The 5,187-nt window shown below is 33.2% G+C and overlaps 1 long non-coding RNA gene across 1 annotated transcript; it reads left to right on the top strand.

The window, feature by feature from the left end:
- The first annotated feature begins 474 nt into the window (after positions 1-474).
- Positions 475-2,367, top strand: LOC148760903 (uncharacterized). Its single transcript, XR_016028270.1, has 3 exons — positions 475-644; positions 1,294-1,377; positions 2,246-2,367. It is a non-coding gene; the product is annotated as an uncharacterized LOC148760903 (long non-coding RNA).
- Positions 2,368-5,187: the final 2,820 nt, after the last annotated feature.

The following is a 5,187-nucleotide window of genomic DNA, read 5'->3' on the forward strand; positions in this document are numbered from 1 at the left end:
GGGCAAAATGGTCATTTGCCACCTGGGAACAAAATGGAAATTTTTAGAAAAGATTTTTGGCCCCATTTGACTTATTGGAGTAAGATTTGAGGTTTAGAAGTGAAAAATTTTAATTTCGGTATAATTTGGAGTAAAAGGGTAAAATGGTAATTTTACCATTCGAAATCGAAAATTTAATTTTTTGAAAGGATTTTGATCAAATTTAATTATTTGGAGTGTGAAATGAGTATGAGGAGTGAAAATTATGCATTATGGAAAATTTTCAATTTTTGGGGTAAAAATGTAAGTTTTGAAAAGTTCAGGGGCAAAAGTGTAATTTTGAAAAATTTGCTCCACCAAAACTTTGGAAAAATCTGGAAATATCACTTAAGACTTGGATAAGTCAAAGGGAATGCATGGTGAAAGAAAATAGGACAAGTGGATGGCTAGAAAAAAGAAATGAATTCATAAAATATTTAAAATATGAATAAAATAATATTATTTCATTAAACAATAAAAATGCATAAAAAAAAATCAGCCCACCCATTCTTCTTCTTCAACATTCGGCCAAGCAAGAAACAAGAGAGAGAAAGGAGAAAACAAAACCCTAGAGAGAGAAAATCAAAGAAAAAAGTGTGAATTTTCAAGGAAATTAAGTGAAAAAGGTGAGATTTTTTCTATTAAGCTTGAGTTTTCTTATTCCCAAGCATTTCTCTTTATTTTCCATGATTAAATTACATGTTTTCATGATGAATTCAATTCTGAAAAAAATGGGTTAGGAGAGAGAAAGTTGTTGGATTTATTTGATTTTAATTTATGTTAGTGTTTTTAGTTAGTTTAGCATATTTAGAAACAAAACAACAAGAAAAGAATTTATTTTCTCCCCCAACCATTAATGGCTGAATTTACCATGTAGTGAGTGAGGATGAGTTTGATTTTATTCTAGGAGAATTGGTTAAGGAATAATGAATTATGAGCCTAGAAAAATAATGGGAATTTTCGGAGCAAAAATACGAATTTTTACCCACTAGGGGTATTTTCGTAATTTACTATTGGGACTGATAATTTGCATCACACTGAGGGACATTAAGTTAATTTGGGTGCAATTGAGGTATAGAAACTGAAAAGAATTAAATTGGAGTTTAAACGAACCCGTTAGGAATTTAATCGGGTGATAAGACGAATTAGGCTAATACCGGATTTAGATAGTTACCAGTGCATTTTTGCATTCCATATCATGCATTGGTAGTCCAAATTAGTTTAATTTTGATTTAGTACCAACTTAGTGAATTCTCGATTTTGTACTGTGTCAAGGTGGTGAGTCCTCCAATAAAGGCAAGAAAATTACATCCGAGGACCAGTAGACAGAGTGCTTCGAAAGTCTACATTTTAGACATTGTGAGTAAACTTATTATCGTCTTAATTATCTAGAGTAGTTTTATACAACTATGTGATTTTATGAAAAATGGGTTTAAATGGTAAATTGTTATGTTTTAAGGGAAATTGTGATTTTATAAAATGATTTTATAAATTTTCTGAAAAATCGAATATTGGTTTTGAAAATAGAGTAATTGGAGACTGCTAGTTTGTGTTGCAAATTTATGGTTCTGAATTGAATGGCTTATGACAATAAATGAGCATGAATGGCTAAACTGATTTTGGTGTTATAATTATTTATACTGTGTATTCAGCCTTGAGAGGCTAGGTTGTGATAAATTGCCATGACATGCTAGAATGAATTTTATTGATTGGTGGATTATATATTAATTATTTACTGCAGAGGGGGTTCCGTGGACCAGCCTATTAGAGGGGCACGGTAAACTCCATTATATTATTACCTCGAACGGAAAGGCGCGTAGGGTATCTCCTGGGGTATAGCTTAGGGTTCACTTCACGCCAAACCACCACGTGAAGGGGAACTCAGCCAACGCCAAGGAACGGCTGTATTTTTTTCAAACAAAAATATATTTTAAGTGTACACAAAATTTTAACAGCCTTGGCGGACTCGGTTAGATGCCCTGCGCAAGGTATCACCGAGTATGAGTTTTGGCACTAGCCAAAGTTTTAAGAAATTCATAAGCCAAGTTGATTACTCGATTTTTATGGATTGATTTTATATGGTTGAAATGAGTTGAATGGTAATGAAATTACAGTATGATGATTTATTTTAATTGTCTCCATTTACTCGACTTTAGATAGTTTAGATGGTATTTGTTTACTCACTGGGATTTTATAATCTCACCACCCTCATTTCCTCACATTTCAGGCTCAGGGAATTTCGTAGTTAGCTGACTTGAACAAGGACCTTCATTTGGACTCGAATCGGTAAAAGCTGTAGGTTTCTAGCTTCCGATGCATTTTGGATAGATATGGGCCCACGTGTCACTGTAAAAGAAATTTTACGCTTTGGTTATTTGCTTTATAGTATATATGAATATAATTATCTTTTACGCTATAAGAATTATGTACCGATAGTTTTATGAAAATTATTTTACAAGAAAATAGTTTATTTTATTGAATATTTTTATCATATTCAAATGGTCAAATTTTCACTTCAAATGAACGTTTTAGATACTTAATTTTTTTTAATCATTAAATATATATTTTCGGCTTACCTACTACATTTTTAGCAAGTTTCGAGGTTTTCGATAAAAATGACGAAAATGCCCCTGTGAGCAAAAAAAAAAAAAAAAAACAATATGTTATGTTATAATTTGGAAATGATTTGTAATCCTTCGTATTTTGATTATTTGATAACTATTGCTCACCGGGGAAGTGCGAAAGCTGATACGAGAGCCTTGCGAGGTTTCGATCGACATTCAGGGTGAAGAATGTTTGTCGAGGCTTCGCGGCGGTTGTCACGGGCTCGATGGGGAGTTCCGGGTCGTGACAATTTAGATTGGTATCAGAGCATGGTTTAAAGATCAGATTTTTTGATTTTAAAGCTTTGGATTTTAAAGTTTTTGATTTTAAGGTTGTTTTAAGAAATCTACACTGACACTGCGTGGCCCCAAGTCCAGTTAAGTTAAGATAAGTTAAGTTAAGTTAAGTTAAGTTAGGTTAGATTGAATAGAATGTATGCATCTACATATAGAAATCTACCTATTTTTGAGATGCATAAATAATTAAACAATTACTATTTGATTGCATATAGGTTTTGAGGTGCGCTGGTGACACATACACCATGTCTAGGAGAGACGGTAGTCCCGACGCCTCTCATAGTATTAGCGAGGGATCACTAGATTCTACTGCTAAGAGCCGATGGCAACCCGAACCGAGTAGTCCAAAAAGTGCAGATAGTAATAATATTAATGTAAGCATAAGAGGTTCCCTTTTGAGAAAATCTAAGGAACATGTTAAAGAAAGGGGGAAATTAAGGATAGCCGAAGGAGGTATTTATTCTAGGAAGAGCGTGACAGTAGTCCGACACTTTCCACTAGGTTGTGGGAGAAATGTAAGGGGACAACCAGAAAAGGATAAGGAGAAAGTAACAGTGGCAAGTAAACCTCTTAGAAAAGTGTCAGGTGTACGACATTTTCCTCCCGGTTGTGGAAGAAATGCTACACCGGTGAGTGATGAAGAATATAAGAGAATACAACAAGCCTGGATTGAAGAACAAAGGAGAAAATCTCAAGAGGAAGAGGATCCATTGATGTGCCCGGATCAGGACAATGAGGAACCTAAAGATGTTTAATACTTTAGTTGAAGTTGTATTGTCATAAATCTAGGCAAGTGTCGTTTAAGGGAAGATGTAGTAGTTACCTGTGTAAAGGAGTTAGGAGTGGCTTTTATTTTGTATGACTCGAACGGAATGTAAAATAGCAGTTTAAATAATTGGATATGTATGGGAATCTCTTAGTATAACAGAGATAAATTGGTAATATAATTATTGAGGAAGGTTATAGAAGGAAGCAATAAGGTTATAAATGACATTCGGAATGGATAATGTGATTAAGTTAATGATTGTAATTTCAGCATGAAGGGGATTATTTAGTGATGTTATGACACTATGAGGTAATAGTCGGGCACAAATATAACCCAATGAAGTTAAATTATGGAATATGGGGAATATAAAATTTTGATTCAGTAAGGATTGTGAGAATAAAATAAGGAGGAAGCTGAGCTGTTTTCGTAGTTAATTATACCAAAAGTCAATAAGATTATTGGAGTATAAGACAAAGAAGATAAATGGGATAAGGATGACAATAAATTTGAGGAAAGTTGTAGATAGTAAGCAACTTATGTGTGGAGTGGTATATTTATCATGAACTTATTACACTGTATGGAAAGGATGTTTTGAGGTGGAATTTTATGAATGTTGATAAACGTCAAAAGATGACATGAGATGAAAGTATTAATCTGGCTTAGTGTGTATGACAAGAAAATAGAAGGTACCTATACTTATGGAACTCATGATATATATCTAAAAGGGAAACCACTGGTTGAGAATGATTGATGTGGTGACTTTGAATGCAAACAAATAGCTTTGATGAGAAAATTTTTATAGCTACAATACTTCAGCATTGACTGTTCAACGCTATACTGCTTCAAATACCTCACGCTTATGATGCATGAGTAAGATGGGAGTGACATGATAATGAGCTTACAAATTGAATTTTGGTTGTTGGTCATTGTGTTTTGTTATCTGGGAGTCTTAAATATTCTGGAGAATGTTTACCCAAATGAATTGAAAAACTTCTTTATTGCCTTGTATAGAGGCATATAATAAAAAAAAAATTTTTTGAAAGATTCTTAAGATGACTATATTGAGATGAGATACCAAATAATGAAAGTGTGAAGGAAGAATTACGAGACTGGTATAGAAAATCAGTTTATATAGAATATCATTATGAGAATTTGTAATATCTGTTTTGATACAGTAAAATGACAAGGGTTAGTAACAACATGAGGCTAATTGTGTGGCACCCTAGAAACTTATGAAGATGAGTTAGGAGTTGAATGGACGAGTATGTATTTATATATCTTTAAGAGTAAATGTTTTAGGAATACATAAACAGCTTTGAGAATAGATTCTAATCATACACAGCAAGTATGAAACGTAAAATTTTTAAAACTTGCTGAGAAGCCTAACGGCAAAATCACAAGTTAAGGGATCACATGCTATGAGACATAAGTTTAAGATAGATATTCCCAAGGAAATACTCAAGAGAAGTTTTGCTTTGGATCTCGTTAAAGCAAGCACTAAGT

Source organism: Theobroma cacao, chromosome 9 (assembly GCF_053813885.1).
Source record: "Theobroma cacao isolate CCN51 chromosome 9, ASM5381388v1, whole genome shotgun sequence".
Lineage (NCBI taxonomy): Eukaryota > Viridiplantae > Streptophyta > Magnoliopsida > Malvales > Malvaceae > Theobroma > Theobroma cacao.